This window comes from Bombina bombina, chromosome 2, assembly GCF_027579735.1.
Source record: "Bombina bombina isolate aBomBom1 chromosome 2, aBomBom1.pri, whole genome shotgun sequence".
Classification (NCBI taxonomy): Eukaryota; Metazoa; Chordata; class Amphibia; order Anura; family Bombinatoridae; genus Bombina; species Bombina bombina.
The window spans coordinates 316,097,096-316,116,037 of NC_069500.1; positions in this window are offsets into that span (position 1 = coordinate 316,097,096).

Sequence of the window (18,942 nt, forward strand, 5' to 3'; positions counted from 1 at the left end):
GATACCTATTTATAGGGCAAAGTATTAACCCCTCCAGTGCTGAAAATAATTCTTTAAAAGTTATCAATAAAAACATGAACAATATGATCTATATACAAAGAAAATTCCAGACTCTGTATATAAGTACAATAGGATATATAGATGTGCTGACACTTATATAGTGATATAACTCTAAAATAAGAGCAATAAGAAATATGTGAATATATCTAAGATGAAAATAAATATATATATATATATATATATATATATAAATTAAACATCTATGACTCTTATCTCTGGTGCATATTAAACTTAACTTCTGAATTAATCATCTATCAAATAGTTAATATCTCACTCTTTATTCATGCCATTGGGTTGGTGTGTATTTAATTTTATGATCCAAAATATTTCTTTTTTGTCCAAAATCTTATATTTATTGCCCCCTCTAGGTGGAATGGTAGCTATATCAATGATTTGAACAGACATGTCTGCTATATGGGAGAAGTGAATGCTATTAAAATGATTGGCTACAGCTGAGTCCTTGCAATAGTTTTTAAGGTCTCTAGTGTGTTCTCCAAACCTGGTCCTGACCTCTCGTGAAGTTTTACCTACATATTGGCATTTACAAATATTGCAAGTCAAAAGATATATTGCAAATTTAGTTTTACAATTCGCATACAAATTAATGCCATATTGTTTGTTGTCAACACTAGATAAAAACAGATCACCTATTATCAAATGAGAACAGGTTATACAGTCTCTACTACCACACTTGAAGGTACCCTTTTTACATAGCCAATCACCTGAGCTTTGACTAACATTGTCTCTGACTAAGCTAGGGGCAAGCAATCTCCCTAAAGTTTTCGTTTTTTTAGGGACAAACCTAAAGTTCTTAACAAGAGGTTTTATTGCTCTTATTTTAGAGATATGTCAGTATATAAGTGTCAGCACATCTATATATCCTATTGTACTTATATACAGAGTCCAGAATTTTCTTTGTATATAGCCCCTATTGTTCATATTTTTATTGATAACTGTTTGTTTATTAAAGAATTCTTTTCAGCACTGGAGGGGTTAACACTTTGCCCTATAAATAGGTATCTCTTCCTCGGCACTATAGCCTATGATTAAGCACCAATAGAGGGCACGAAACGCATCAGGCTGTTGCTCTACTCCCTCCCTGGTCTTGTGTCTAGCCTGTATATGTATTTTAATCTTTTCATTAAAGTATAATTTTTTATTGCACCTTCCTTTTAGTAGTGCCTGCTACTTTGCCTTCCTCATATGTATGTAACATTCAGCGGTCACGGATTAAACCGCAGCTATGGCACTCTGCCAGCATACCTTTCATTGGACGTATTCACTCTGCAACGAGTTCTGGTTATTCTGACGCAGCTATACCACGTGGATTCTCCATTTGCCTGTCAGCAGTCTTTGATCCATACGCCACATTTGGCAAGCCAACGGATAACACAGCATTCAGCGTTTACCTCCAGCGTCTTTTGGACAAGCATCACTGATGAAAATGAGTGAGTAAGTTTATTACCCTTGCATGATTTTTTCGTTACCTGTTATGTATATATATAAGAATTATCCGGGTCACTGACTTGGGATACAGGACTTGATATCAGTGTAATTGGTAAGGCTGTTTTCACTTACCCACCGGAGCAGTCCGTCGATACTTTTGCTGGCATATTAAACACAGGTGCATTTAATACATACAGAAAAGGGACAAAATTCATACGAGACAAAGAGGATTTTGATCAAGATAAAGTATATAATTGGGCAGAGGTGCGCCAGCAACAGTGTGATTATAAAAAAAAATCATGGAAAAGGAAGTAACAAGCACAGAGAGTGGATAAAGAGAAAGATCCATCCAAAAATGTCCCTAAATCGATCCTTAAGAAAAAGAATGCTAGAAAAGTGGCATTCAGTGTCTCAGTCCACAGATTCAGAAGCAAACTGTTCAGTAGCCTCTTCTGCTTCTTCCTACTGTTCATCTATGTTTTCTTCTTCTTCTGCTTCTCCTTCTTCTTCTCCTCCCTCATGTGCTTTTTTAAAGGTGTCGTAGGGGGAGGAATTGGAGGAACAGCTGGTGGTTCGTCTAATCGTCTAAAAACAAGGAAATATGCAGAAAAAGGAAAAAATATAGAAGAAGATGGCGAAAAGGAAGAAAAAAGAAAGAACAAGATGAAAAAGGGACAGAAGTAACTTGCCAAACTCCATCAGTCACCCCTGCTGCAGAAGGACTTAATGTCATTAACATCTATAAATATGAGTTAACCGAGGATGAAAAGTCTGTACTGTCTAAAGGTTTAGGTTTTGCCCCTACGAATAGACTTTCAGGCTTTAACACCTTGTTGGACATAAACAAGTTTGTAAATTGTCACTAAAAAGGTTTTTTGCCTTAACAGATAAATGAATTGTACAGGAGTCTGAAGAGTCTACTGCTTCTAATATAGATATGATATCTCCACATTTACCATTCATTGATGCGTGTTCAGTGGCTACCCTTAATGAACTATATAATATGGATGACATTGATCATGAGAGCCCCAAAGATAAACTTGAAAGACCCAAGAAAAGTAGGTCTAAGTTTTATCCTATCAACTTTAGGGGTCCTATGATCAATACCTATCAAAGATTGGTTCAGAATGATATACTCAAATTGGATTCTGAGGTAAGCCTTGGCAACGATGCTGTCACCCATAATCTTAGATATCAGGAACGTATTGCAATAAATACATTAAAGGATAATTGTGATATTGTGATCAGAAATTCTGATAAGGGTGGCAGCATTGTTGTCATGGATAAATATTATTATTTTGGTGAAGCACAGAGACAGTTCTCAGATACTAGTCTATACAGGTTGTTATCTTATAACCCTGTTCATGTTTTTAAAAAGGACATGGGCAGGCTTATTGAAGATGGAATCCTATTGGGTATTTTTAAGACAGAAGATGTGGAAACATTAGTTCCTAAATATCCCATTACACCGTTATTCCACCATGTACCGAAAGTACATAAGGATAGTAAGTACCCACCAGGGAGACCCATAGTTGGGGGTAAAGGCTCCTTATTAGAACCCTTAGGGGAATGGATGGATACTATACTCCAACCCATAGTAAGATGGCAACTTAGCTATTTACAAGATAAAACACATTATTGCAGATATTACTTCACTTTATACCAGTATAACACAACATTTAGGCATTAAAGCTTTAGAATACTTTTTGGAGAGATAAACTGATTTGATAGATTGCAAAAGAGGTTATATTTGTGAAGTATTACAATTCTTACTATCTCACAATTATTTTATGTTCAACAATGAGTACAACTTGCAGATAAGGGGAACCGCCATGGGGGCTAAATTTGCTCCTGCTTTTGTAAACATTTATGTTTCATGGTGGGAATTAACATACATTTTTACTATAAATAACCCTTGGATGGAACAAGTGGAGCTGTTTGTTCGTAAATAAATGACTTGTTATTAATAGTTAAAGATGAGAGGAAGGTAAATTTTCTTGAAGAGTTTTTGGTCTACCTGAATGATAATCAGCTAGGTTTGCAATTCACTGGTGAGCAGAACCAACAGCAAATTAATTACTTAGATCTTACTTTGATGATCTTTGATAATCAAATAGTTACCCAAACATACAGAAAACCGATAGCAGGTAACACCATTTTGCACGCTGCATCCTAACACCCAGGACATGTCATTAAAGCTATATCAAGGGGACAATTTATCAGGCTTCGCAGGAACACTAAATGTGATCTCACTTATGAACAACAGTCTTTGGAGTTGAAAGAGAGGCTCATCAAGAGAGGATATGATCCTAAAAATTTAGAAGCAATGCAGAATTACAGTTAAGAACTATAGGAGCAAAGCCAGAAATATAAGGAAAAGACATAAATTGCAAATAAATGATACAATAGTATTCACTGCTGAGTATTCACAACATTATAATACTATTGTAAAAATTCTTAAAAAGCATTTACATATATTATCAGGAGATGAAGTTCTAAAACCTCTTGTTAAGAACTTTAGGTTTGTCCCTAAAAAAACGAAAACTTTAGGGAGATTGCTTGCCCCTAGCTTAGTCAGAGACAATGTTAGTCAAAGCTAAGGTGATTGGCTATCTAAAAAGGGTACCTTCAAGTGTGGTAGTAGAGACTGTATAACCTGTTCTCATTTGATAATAGGTGATCTGTTTTTATCTAGTGATGACAACAATCATTTTTATGCGAATTGTAAAACTAAATTTGCAATATATCTTTTGACTTGCAATATTTGTAAATGCCAATATGTAGGTAAAACTTCACGAGAGGTCAGGACCAGGTTTGGAGAACACACTAGAGACGTTAAAAACTATTGCAAGGACTCAGCTGTAGCCAATCATTTTAATAACATTCACTTCTCCCATATAGCAGACATGTCTGTTCAAATTATTGATATAGCTACCATTCCACCTAGAGGGGGCAATAAATATAAGATCTTGGACAGAAAAAAAATATTTTGGATCATAAAATTAAATACACGCCAACCCAATGGCATGAATAAAGAGTGTGATATTAACTATTTGATAGATGATTAATTCAGAAGTTAAGTTTAATATGCACCAGAGATTAGAGTCATAGATGTTTAATTGATATATATATATATATATATATATTTTCATCTTAGATGTAGTCACATATTTCTTATTGCTCTTATTTTAGAGTTATGTCAGTATATAAGTGTCAGCACATCTATATATCCTAGTGTACTTATATACAGAGTCCGGAATTTTCTTTGTATACAGATACTATTGTTCATGTTTTTATTGGTAACTGTTTGTTTTTTAAAGAATTCTTTTCAGCACTGGAGGGGTTAACACTTTGCCCTATAAATAGGTATCTCTTCCTCTGCACTATAGCCTATGATTAAGCACCACTAGAGGGCGTGAAATGAGTCAGGCTGTTGCTCTACTCCCTCCCTGGTCTTGTGTCTAGCCTGTATATGTATTTTAATTTTTTATTGCACCTTCCTTGTAGTAGTGCCTGCTACTTTGCCTTTCTCATATGTATGTTACATTCAGTGGTCACGGATCAGACCGCAGCGACGGCACTCTGCATACCTTTCATTGGATGTATTCACTCTGCAACGAGTTCTGGTTATTCTGACGCAGCTATACCACATGGATTCTCCGTTTGCCTGTCAGCATTATACTTTTTAACCCCTAATCTACTGCTCTGGACATTGCTGCCACTATAATAAACATATTAACCCCTAAACCGCCACACTCCTGCCTCGCAAACATTAGTTAACTATTATTAACCCCTAATCTGCCGTACCTAACATCGCCGCCACCTACCTACATTTATTAACCCCTAATCTGCCGTCCCAACATCGATGCCACTATACTAAATTTATTAAACCCTAAATCTAAGTCTAACCCTAACCCTAACACTCCCTAACTTAAATATAATTTAAATAAATCTAAATAAAACCTATTCTCACATAAATAAATCACCTAAATAAAAACTATTATCACCTAAATTATTCCTATTTAAAACTAAATACTTACCTATAAAATAAACCCTAAGATAGCTAGAATATAACTAATAGTTACATTGTAGCTAGCTTATGGTTTATTTTTATTTTACAGGCAAGTTTGTATTTATTTTAACTAGGTACAATAGTTATTAAATAGTTAATAACTATTTAATAACTACCTAGTTAAAATAAATACAAATTGACCTGTAAAACAAAACCTAACCTAAGTTACACTAACACCTAACACTAAACTATAATTAAATAAATTAACTAAATTAAAAACAATTCAATAAATTCAATTAAATTAGCTAAATCACCAAAAAACAACAACACTAAATTACAGAAAATAAAAAACAAATTACAGATCTTTAAACTAATTACACCTAATCTAATAGCCCTATCAAAATAAAAAAGCCCCCCCCCAAAATAAAAAAAACCCTAGCCTAAACTAAACTATCAATAGCCCTTTTACCTGTAAAAAACAAAATACAAACAACCCCCCCAACAGTAAAACCCACCACCTACACAACCAACCCCCCCAAACAAACCTGAGCTCCCCATTGCCCTGAAAAGGGCATCTGGATTGGCATTGCCCTTAAAAGGGCAGTTAGCTCTATTGCAGGTCCAAACCCTAACCTAAAAATAAAACCCACCTAATACACCCTTAAAAAACCTAACACTAACCCCCTGAAGATCGACTTACTGTTCTTAAGACCGGACATCCATCCTCAAGGAAGTGGCAGAAGTTTTCATCCAAGAGGGCCAAAGTCCTCAATGAAGCCGGGAGAAGTCTTCATCCAGGCCGGGCGAAGTGGTCCTCCAGACGGGCAGAAGTCTTCATCCAGATGGCATCTTCTATCTTCATCCATCCGACACGAAGCGGGTCCATCTTCAAGACATCCGACGCGGAGCATCCTCGTCATCCAGAGTCTTCTTACTGAATGAAGATACCTTTAAGTGACGTCAATAGAAATTTTCTTTAGATTTATTTAAATTATATTTAAGTTAGGGGGTGTAAGGGTTAGGGTTAGACTTAGATTTAGTGGTTAATACATTTAATATAGTGGCGGCGACGTTGGGGACGGCAGATTAGGGGTTAATAAATGTAGGTAGGTGGCGGCAATGTTAGGGATAGCAGATTAGGGGTTAATATTATTTAACTAGTTTTTGCGAGGGGGGAGTGCGGCAGTTTAGGGGTTAATATGTTTATTATAGTGGCGGCGATGTCCAGAGCGGCAGATTAGGGGTTAAAAATGTTATTTTAGTATTTGCGATGCGGGAGGGCTTCGGTTTAGGGGTTAATAGGTAGTTTATGGGTGTTAGTGTACTTTTTACGTAGTGTACTACGGCGTTGTACCATAAAACTCTTAACTACTGAATTTAGAATGCGTTAGGGATCTTGGAGGTAGAGGCTGTACCGCTCACTTTTTGGCCTCCCAGGACAGACTCGTAATACCAGCGCTATGGAAGTCCAATAGAAAAAAGACTTTACGAAGTTTACTTAAGTCTTTTTGCGGTAAGGCCAAAGAAGTGTGCGGTGCCCCTAAACCTACAAGACTCGTAATAGCAGCGGGGCTAAAAAAGCAACGTTAGGACTGTTAACGCTGCTTTTTTTCCTTAACGCACAACTCGTAATCTAGCCGAGTATTTCTCCTTATTATTCATTGCAGTCATGACTTTCTTTGAAAGGGTTAATAATATCCTCATGCATAGTTGTTTTGCAAATGAGTGACATGCATTTATAAATGTTTGGGCTCTTTTCTATTGATGGAGCACCACTATGGTGGAATAAAGTTTTGTTCTGCATTCACAAATAAAAATATATGTCTATATCTGTAAAAACATTTATATATTTTTTTGTTAATGTTTGTCATTTCACATTGCAAAAAAAATATTGAATATCAGTATAGGGAAATCTGGCATTTCTAGCACAGATGTCTCCTGAATTGTTTGCAGCCAAAAGATTTGTACATATTTTGCAATGGACATTTAAAAAAAAAAAGTTTCTTACCTACTGAACTCTTATCTTCACTGTGTATATTGTCTCCAATATTTGCAGGATATGTAGTGCCGTTGAAGACCGAGGTCTCTGTAATACCTTTACTTCAATACAATTCTGTAATATCCATTGCATTTTGTATTTAAAATATAGCCTTTATTTGAACAACAAATTAAAACATAGGAATGTTTCGGGCATTGCCACCCTTAATCAAGAGGCATGATTATGAGTGGCAACAGCTTAAATGTTGCTACGTTTTAACTTTTTGTCCAAATAAAGGATATATTTTAAATACAAAGTGCTGTGGACATTACCGAACAATATTTTCGGGATGGAAGGGGGACACAGAACCCACATGAAAGGGATGTGATAGGTCCTCAGAACTTATCTGTTGTAAAATGTCGGAACCTACATTCCGGTCGCCAGTTTTTTCCAATTATGTACTAAGCTTTTAGCTTTTTAATTTACATAATGGTTATCTAAAAGCTAACTAACTTTTTTGATATAAGAGCAGAAAAAGAGGTGCTGCATGTATGTATCAGTAATATAAGATCACAGAGAAGGACAGCTGAGAGCAGGGTACTCACATGTGCCAGAGGCATTCACTTGTGCCGATAGAAACAGGCTGGACCTTTTACAGCAGCCCAGCTCGCTGACTTCTTAGACCAGGTGATCCCAATTCTCATGTGTTAGTAGTACATAAGGGGGGAACACAAGAGAAAAAAAAAAAACGTTGGTATCAATACAATAAAAGATGCATATGATATAAGCACAAAAGCTGGGTACTCACAAGGATAGCAGCACCCAAGTGTGACTAATAGTGAAGGCTGGTCCTTCAACAGCAGCCCAGCTTGCTATGCTCAAACTGAGTAATATAAGGGCTTCTATGGTCTCTCCAGCCAGGAGAAATGAAGACAAAGTAGCATAGTCTCGAACTGATCAACACAGTAGTTCCGGTGTTTTGAAAAAATCTTAGAGTGTTTATTTTAAAATCAAAATTAAAACAACAAGGTAATACAGGTCAAATAAAAACACATTTGGATCCCCACGGTGTGTACAGGCTTCAAAAAAGATGCAACACGTTTCTCAGCTCTGAGGCTGTTTCATCAGGAATATCTGGTTAGTTCTGAATTAATCCTTAAAGGGACACTGAACCCATTTTTTTAATTTCATGATTCAGATAGAGCATGCAATTTTAAGCAACTTTCTAATTTACTCCTATTATCAAATTTTCTTCATTCTCATTTGAAAAGCAAGAATGTAAGTTTAGATGCCAGACAAGTTTTGGTGAATAACCTGGGTTGTTCTTGTTGATTGGTGGATAAATTCACCCACCAATTAACAAGTGCTGTCCAGTGTCTAAACCAAAAATTTGCTGGCTCCTTAGCTTAGATGCCTTCTTTTTCAAATAAAGATAGCAAGAGAACAAAGAAAGATTTATAATATGAGTAAATTAGAAAGTTGCTTAAAATTGCATGCTCTATCTGAATTACGAAAGAAAAAATGTGGGTTCAGTGTCCCTTTAAATAGGGCTACGCTACCTATCAGGAGAGAAAAACCCTTCCCCCCAGGACTGGAGTAACCTGACCAATCCATACTCTTAGTGTCTCAGTGTTGTGATTGATTAACCTGTAGAGTTTTAGTAATCTTGGAATCATGAACAAATCTCATATGGATTTAAGTTGCAACTAACTGAATAGGTATAAATAAATTAATGAGTATATATATGCACACACACACATACATTTCAATGAAGACTGCTATTCAGTTTAAATTCTCTAAAACTGACTATTTATCATGAAGTATCTATCCAGCCAAATCATGAGATTATCAAAGTGTTTGCAATTGCAACATTAAAAAAGATACCTACTATCAGCTAAATAGAAATATTATTTGTTACAGGTAGTATCTGTTAAAAGTGGGCGTATACTAGATCGCGCCATATCCACTTGTAGCCAGTAATATTATGTTTGTTGGTATAGAGGTGTGTCTGATTACATCACTGAAATCTCTAAACCAATTGGGTACTCCAGAAGTAACCATAGGCGGGGCCATACATGAACGTGAATATGCGCTACTATATAGAGAAAGGGCTACAATAAAATAAATCACTAGTAAAGCGGTGTGTGTTTGTTGTTATTCTTTACAGGTAATGTCCGTAAAGAGTAGGCGTGTAATGAGCCGCGTCATCGCCATCATATACACTTGTAGCCAAAAACATTATGTTTGAGTGTCAACGTAATAGAAATATAATACAGAAATGACACTTGGCAATGCCATATGTGAACTTGAATATACGCTGCTATATACAGGGAGAAACAGATGCATAAAATAAGTAATCTCTATTGTAGGAAAGACCTGTGATAATAGAGTTAAAAATAGTGAGATCAAAAGAAAGTGCCCTCAAAATGAAAAAAAGATGAATGTGTTTGTGTTAAATGAATGTCAGAGGACAAATATATATAGAGGCATTCGCCAAATAGAGAGGCAAAGTAAACCAAGTAATAATGTAGTGCTAGTGATATAAAAACTAACTCAAGGGAAAAAAAAAACCCTCGAAGGGAAATTATGTGTAATATAATACAAAAACGCCAAGGGTCGTTTTTGTATTATATTTCTATTACGGTGACACTCAAACATAATGTTATTGGCTACAAGTGTATATGATGCGACTCATTACACACCCACTCTTTACGGACATTACCTGTAAAGAATATCAACAGACACACACCGCTAAACTAGTGATTTATTTTATTTTTGCCCTTTCTCTATATGGTAGCGCATATTCACGTTCATGTATGGCCCCACCTATGGTTACTTCTGGAGTACCCAATTGGTTTAGAGATATCAGTGATGTAATCAGACACACCTCTATACCAACAAACATAATATTACTGGCTACAAGTAGATGTGACGAGACCTAGTATATGGCCATTTTAATGGATATTACCTGTAACGAATATTATTTCTATACTATTCAGAAGACAGTAAGTATCTTTTTTAACATTGCAATCGTGAACACTTCATGATAAATAGTCAGTTTTAGAGAATTTAAACTGAATAGCAGTCTTCATTGAAATGTATGTGTGTGTGTATATATACTCCTCATTCATTTATATTATACCCATTCAGTTAGTTTCAACTTAAATCTATATGAGATTTGTTCATGATTCCAAGGTTACTAAAACTCTTTAGGTGAATCAATCACAACACTGAGACACTAAGGGGGGTAGTTATCAAGCCGTGTACTTTACCTGTCTTCGCCGGCCCAATACGCCCGCCTAAGCTCGCCTCACATCGCTGCCGCGGACCTGCAAAAATTTGCCTAAGTTATCAATAAATCTGTCAAAAAGCCGGGCACCAAGTACGGGGCGATGAGCAGCGGACTGTGAGAGTTATCACTCATCCGATCTCGCTGCTCTTCGGCTTTTTTACAGCTTTCCTGCTAGCCTGTCACTAAGCACCCACACTAACTACACTGTTCTACCCCCTATACCGGCGCCCCTGGAGCCCCCCGAAACTAAATAAAGTTACTAACCCCTAAACCGCCACTCCTAGACCCCTACACAACTCTAATAAATGTATTAACCCCTAAACCGCCACTCCTAGACTCGCCACAACTCTTATAAATGTATTAACCCCTAAACCGCCGCTCCCGGACACCGCTGCCACCTACATTATACCTAGTAACCCCTATCCTGCCCCCCCTATACCGTTGCCCTCTATAATAAAGTTATTAACCCCTATCCTGCTGATACCGCACCTCGCCGCAACTAAATAAATAGTTTAACCCCTAAACCGCCGCTCCCTGACCCCGCCGCAACCTATATTAAATTTATTAACCCCTATCCTGCCCCCCACTACACCGCCGCCACTGTAATAAAATTATTAACCTAAACCCTAAACCTAAGTCTAACACTAACCCTAACACCCCCCTAACTTAAATATTAATTCAATAAATCTAAATAATTTCTATTATGAACTAAATTAATCCTATTTAAAACTAAATACTTACCTTTAAAATAAACCCTAATATAGCTACAATATAAATAATAATTACATTGTAGCTATCTTAGGATTTATTTTTATTTTACAGGCAAATTTCAATTTATTTTAACTAGGTACAATAACTATTAAATAGTTATTAACTATTTAATAACTTACCTAGCTAAAATAAAGAGAAATTTACCTGTAAAATAAAAACTAACCTAAGTTACAATTACACCTAACACTACACTATACTTTTATAAATTATTCCTATTTAAAACTAAATACTTACCTGTAAAATAAACCCTAAGATAGCTACAATGTAATTAATAATTACATTGTAGCTATTTTAGGAATTATATTTATTTTACAGGTAACTTTGTATTTTTTTTTTTAGCTAGTTAGAATAGTTATTACATTGTTATTAACCATTTAATAACTACCTAGCCAAAAGAAATACAAAATTACCTGTAAAATAAATCCTAACCTAAGTTACAATTAAACCTAACACTACACTATCATTAAATAAATTAAATAAATTAACTACAAATAACTACAATTAAATACAATTACATAAACTAACTAAAGTACAAAAAAAAGCTAAGTTGCAAAAAATAAAAAAAATAGATTACAAACATTTAAAAAATATTACAACAATTTTAAGATACTTACACCTAATCTAAGCCACCAATAAAATAACAAACTCCCTCAAAATAAAAAAATGCCCTACCCAATTCTAAATTAAAAAAGTTCAAAGCTCTTTTACTTACCAGCCCTTAAAGGGCCATTTGTGGGGCATGCCCCAAAGAATTCAGCTCTTTTGCCTGTAAAAGAAAAATACAACCCCCCCAACATTAAAACCCACCACCCACATACCCCTAATCTAACCCAAACCCCCCTTAAAATAACCTAACACTAATCCCCTGAAGATCATCCTACCTTGAGTCGTCTTTACTCAGCCGAGCAGCGATGGAACCGAAGAGGAGACCCGGAGCGGCAGAAGTTATCCTCCAAGCGGCGCTGAAGAAATCTTCCATCTGATGAAGTGATCCTCCAAGCGGCGCTGAAGAAGTGTTCCATCCGGGCGATGTCATCTTCCAAGAGGCGCTGAAGAAGTCTTCTATCCGGGCAATGTCATCTTCAAAGCGGGGTCTTCAATCTTCATCCCGCCGACGCGGAACATCCTTCTTTCCCGACGGACTACCGACGAATGAAGGCTCCTTTAAGGGATGTCATCCAAGATGGCGTCACTTCAATTCCAATTGACTGTTAGGATTCTATCAGCCAATCGGAATTAAGGTACAAAAAATCTGATCGGAACAGCCAATAGAATGCGAGCTCAATCTGATTGGCTGATTGGATCAGCCAATCGGATTGAACTTGAATCTGATTGGCTAATTCAATCAGCCAATCAGATTTTTCCTACCTTAATTCCGATTGGCTGATAGAATCCTATCAGCCAATTGGAATTGAAGGGATGCCATCTTGGATGATGTCCCTTAAAGGAGCCTTCATTCATTGGTAGTCCGTTGGGAAAGAAGGATGTTCAGCGTCGGCGGGATGAAGATTAAAGACCCCGCTTGGAAGATGACATCGCCCGGATAGAAGACTTCTTCAGCACCTCTTGGAAGATGACATCGCCCGGATGGAAGACTTCTTCAGTGCCGCTTGGAGGATGACTTCATCGGATGGAAGATTTCTTCAGCGCCGCTTGGAGGATAACTTCTGCCGCTCCGGGTCTCCTCTTCGGTTCCATCGCTGCTCAGCTGAGTGAAGACGACTCAAGGTAGGATGATCTTCAGGGGATTAGTGTTAGGTTATTTTGAGGGGGGTTTGGGTTAGATTAGGGGTATGTGGGTGGTGGGTTTTAATGTGGGGGGGTTTGTATTTTTCTTTTACAGGCAAAAGAGCTGAATTCTTTGGGGCATGCCCCACAAATGGCCCTTTTAGGGGCTGGTAAGGTAAAAGAGCTTTGAACTTTTTTAATTTAGAATAGGGTAGGACATTTTTTTTATTTTGGGGGGGTTTGTTATTTTATTAGGGGGCTTAGATTAGGTGTAAGTAGCTTAAAATTGTTGTAATATTTTTTAAATGTTTGTAACCTATTTTTTTTATTTTTTGTAACTTAGCTTTTTTTTTGTACTTTAGTTAGTTTATGTAATTGTATTTAATTGTAGTTATTTGTAGTTAATTTATTTAATTTATTTAATGATAGTGTAGTGCTAGGTTTAATTGTAACTTGGGTTAGTTTTTATTTTACAGGTAAATTTCTCTTTATTTTAGCTAGGTAAGCTATTAAATAGTCAATAACTATTTAATAGCTATTGTACCTAGTTAAAATAAATTGAAAGATGCCTGTAAAATAAAAATAAATCCTAAGATAGCTACAATATAATTATTATTTATATTGTAGCTATATTAGGGTTTATTTTAAAGGTAAGAATTTAGTTTTAAATAGGATTAATTTAGTTCATAATAGAAATATTATTTAGATGTATTTAATTAATATTTAAGTTAGGGGGTGTTAGGGTAAGTGTTAGACTTAGGTTTAGGGGTTAATAAATTTATTACAGTGGCGGCGGTGTAGTGGGGGGCAGGATAGGGGTTAATAAATGTATTATAGGTGGCGACGGTGTAGGGGGGGCAGATTAGGGGTTAATAAATTTAATATAGGTTGTGGCAGTGTCCGGGATAGGCGGTTTAGGGGTTACTATATATATTATAGTTGCAGTGGGCTCCGGGAGCGGCAGTTTAGGGGTTAATATGTATAGAGTAGCTTGGGGTGGGCTCCAGGAGCGGCGGTTTAGGGGGTAATAACTTTATTTAGTTGCGGCGGTGTAGGGGGGGACAGATTAGTGGTGTTTAGACTCGGGGTACATGTTAGGGTGTTAGGTGCAGACATCTCCCATAGGAATCAATGGGATGTCTGGCAGCAGCGAACTTGTACTTTCGCTATGGTCAGACTCCTATTGATTCCTATGGGATCGGCCGCCTCCAGGGTGGCGGTTTGAAAACCAGATACGCTGGGCCGGAAAAGTGCCGAGCGTACCTGCTAGTTTTTTGATAACTAGCAAAAGTAGTCAGATTGTGCCGCACTTGTGTGCGGAACATCTGGAGTGACGTAAGAATCAATCTGTGTCGGACTGAGTCCGGCGGATCGAAGTTTACGTCACAAAATTCTACTTTTGCCGGTCTCTAGCCTTTGATAACTAAGGCGAATCAGCCTCGCCACAAATACGCTGTGGAATTCCAGCGTATTTGAGGTTGACGGCTTGATAACTAGGCCCCTCAGTTTATGAATTGTGCGGTTACTCCAGTCCTGGGGGGGAAGGGTTTTTCTCACCTGATAGGTAGCATAGCCCTATTTAAGCATTAATTGAGAACTAACCAGAAATGCCTGATGAAACAGCCTCAGAGCTGAGAAACGCGTCACATCTTTTTTAAAGCCTGTACACACAGTTGGTATCCAATGTGTTTTTATTTGACCTGTATTACCTTGTTGTTTTAATTTTGGTTTTAAAATAAACACTGTAAGATTTTTTACAAAACACCGGAACTACTGTGTTGATCAGTTCAAGACTACGCTACCTTGTCTTCATTTCTCCTGGCTGGAGAGACCATAGAAGGCCTTATATTGCTCAATTTGAACACAGCAAGCTGGGCTGCTGTTGAAGGACCAGCCTTCACTACTAGGCACACTTGGGTGCCGCTATCCTTGTGAGTACCCAGCTTTTGTGCTTATATCATATGCATCTTTTATTGTATTGATACATACATGCGTTTTTGTTTTTTTTTCATTTTTGTTCCCCCCCCCCTATGTACTACTAACACATGAGAATTGGGAGTCCCTGGTTTAAGAAGTCAGCGAGTTGGGCTGCTTTAAAAGGTACAGCCTGTTTCTATTGGCACAAGTGATTGCCTCTGGCACATGTAAGTACCCTGCTCTCAGCTGTCCTTCTGACACCTCTTTTTTTGCTCTTATAGCTTTTTAATTTGCCTAATTGTTTTTTCTTCCTTAAAACATTTTCCGCATTGCAGAACAGATTTATCATCTTGCATAGTCAATTTGACAATATCTGCAATGTCACTCCACATGGCATCCGTTTCATGTGGGTTCTTCTCCCTCTTCCACAATCCCATTAGGTAGATATATTGTGGCTCTAAGGCAGTCACAAGCACTTCATTTTTTTCCATGGTAAATTGTGATGCCACCATGACAATATTTTTCAAGACTTATGGGATTTAAAGAAGTGGTCCAATTTATATATATATTTGTCATGCAATTAGTAAAATGGGTTATAAATTCTCATTGGCTTTTAATATGGATGATAATTGTATTTGTGTTGAAATAAACTTTTTACTTAATTAGGGTTGACGTGTGTTTTGTTAAAACAAATTGTGATTGGTTGACTAGCGTAGTGCAGTTAAAATTGCAAATAGATTGTAATTACATTATGCATATGTCAGATACCTATAGACATACATACTTTATTATTGAAGACAACATAGACTTCATTCAAATGTCGCTTATGGATAATAAAACCACAAAATAAGAACTACAGTCGATTATCAAATGCATCAAAAATCAGGGGGAGAAATATGCTTAATTAAATCATGATCACTGGCATTATTGGGACTGTCTTTAGATATCCTTACATCCAATTATTCTAGCAGAGGCCTAGGTGATGTTAACTGTAAGGTCTAAGGGAGAAAGTATGACATATTACAGATTTATTTTTTAAATGGCATAGATAACATGGTTTGTTTTTATCTTTTGTTTAAAGTTAAAACTGGAGCTCTTTATAAAACCTGGTAGGCCATCAGGATCTTTATAAAAAGACTAGATTAATCCTGACTGAAATAAATTTGCTTCCTCAGAAATTTTCATCAATATGAATCTTTGAATTGTGATAGCAAACAAGCTAATGGTGCCGATTTAACAATGTCTGTCCGACATGATATGCTGTAGCGTATCATGTCCGACAGACATTGCTGAATAACATTGCACAAGCAGTTCTGGTGAATTGCTTGTGCAATACCGCCCCCTTCAGATTCCTGGCCAAACGACTGCTAGCAGGGGGTGTCAATCAACCCGATCATACACAATTGAGCGGATTGCAGACCACAGCCTCAGAGGAGGCATATGAGTTAAGGAGCAGCGGTCTTCAGATCGCTGCTTCTTAACTCCTGTTTCCAGTGAGCCTGAAGGCTAGCGTAGAAACAGATTCATTGGGGCCATATGACAGTTTGTTAAATCGGCCTCAATGTCTCTATAATATACTAAGCTGAAATTTTTCTTTAGTAAAAAGTGCATCTGGAGTAAGCTCATTTTATTTATTTATTGATTTATTTTGGAATAAGCAAATAAATAATGTATTCCTTCTATATCGCAAAGTGGTAATGTACAGAAAATCATTCTACATTCAAAAGAGGGTAACAGCTATTTTAGGTGCAGTATATTGGAACAACATAGCTGTTGCAAAGTCACTAAATCAAACCACAGAAGAAAATGAAGTAATAAAAAATAACAGGAATTATAGAAAATACAAAAAGAACAAGAAATAAGGAGATCAGCTTCAATGTATCCAAACTGTAATTTCTCATTGTTCAGAATCAGGTTTACTTGCAGGATCCTGTTCTGTACAATGAGAACATACTATTTGGCAGCATTTTAGTGATTCAATTGGTTCAATGGCTAAAATCTCACCATTTTAAAAAACAGCATTTATATGTTGTGAGAACTGTTTAATACCCACTACTGTAAATTTAAAAAAACAAGTTGTGGCTTCTTTCTTCTCCAATATTTTAATATACCTCATTGTTAGTATTCATTCTACAGCAAAACCTTGCAAAATTAAAAGAAAAAAGATAAATAAATTAAGTTTATAAAAATGTATAACAAACAATTTTAGAGACTGATGCAAATAATAACACTTCCTACACGTGTCCACAATTTAATTTATGAAAAATGCTGGAGTATTGGAAAAAGTATGGTGTGTGTGGACACCTCAAAAACATTTTTTGGAAATATATGTGTATCCAATGAGTGCCAAACAGCTCAAAACAGCTCTAGATCAAGATTGTGAAATAGCTCAAAATTGTATTTTGAGTTTTTTAAGAGGTTGGGAAGATATTATATATATATATATATATATATATATATATATATATATATATATATATATATATATATAGCAATAACTTGAGACCGCACTCTGAGGACTTAATCAAAACCACTTCCGTGGTGTTTTAATTTAGGTAACGTTTCGGGGTCTCCCCCTTTATCAAAACAGAGACCCCGAAATGTTACATAAATTAAAACACCACGGAAGTGGTTTGGATTAAGTCCTCAGAGTGCGGTCTCAAGTTATTGCTAAATGTGTGTTTTTATGCTCCGCACCGGGGCAGAAGATTACAACTCGTGAGTGCTTGGTGACAACATTTGTAATTATATATATATATATATATATATATAATCAAAAATAGCCTCAAAGCAGTCAAAATGGGAAGCGACACTCACTGGATATGTGAAATCAAAACAAGACTTTTATTTCTTAAACTCTCCTGTGACTTTTCAGGGTCGTTACCCCTTCCTCAGACAGTGGCCCATATTTATCAAGCTCTGTATGGAGCTTGAAGGGCCGTGTTTCTGGCGAGTCTTCAGACTCGCCAGAAACACAAGTTATGAAGCAGCGGTCTAAAGACCACTGCTTCATAACACTGTCCGCCGAGTACGATCGGGTTGATTGATATCCCCTGCTGGCTGCCGCAAGTCTGCAGGCGGAGGCGTTGCACAAGCTGGTGCAATGTTAAATGCGGAGAGTGTATTGCTCTCCGCATGTAGCGAGGTCTTGCGACCTGATCTGCACTGTCGGATTAGAAGAACCAACCTCTAGAACATATTGTAATTTCGGATTGGGGAACCTGAGAATGGGAGCGTTCGTGAACGAATGTTTTAAGTTATCAAAAACTGATTGTGCTTCTGAGCTCCATTTGAAGGTAGTGTTAGCTTTAGTAAGATTTGTTAGTGGTTTAGTTAAGTGGGCGAAGTTATGGATGAATTTTCTGCAAAAATTTGCAAAGCCCATGAACCTCTGTACTTGTTTTTTATTAGTGGGTTTGGGCCATTGTAGAATGGCTGAGATTTTATCATCTTCCATGTTAATACATTCAGAGCTTATAGTATAGCCTAGGAATGTGATCTTATTAGCTTGAAAGATACATTTTTCCAGCTTCACATAGAGATAATTTTCACGTATTCTGGACAGGACTACACTAACATGTTGAATATGTTCCTTGAGTGTTTTGGAGTAGATCAGTATGTCATCTAAATATATGACAAGAAAGATGTCTAGAAGGTTCTTAAAAATATTGTTAATTAAATATTGGAACGTTGCGGGGGCATTACACAACCCGAATTTATACGGACAAGGTTGTACGC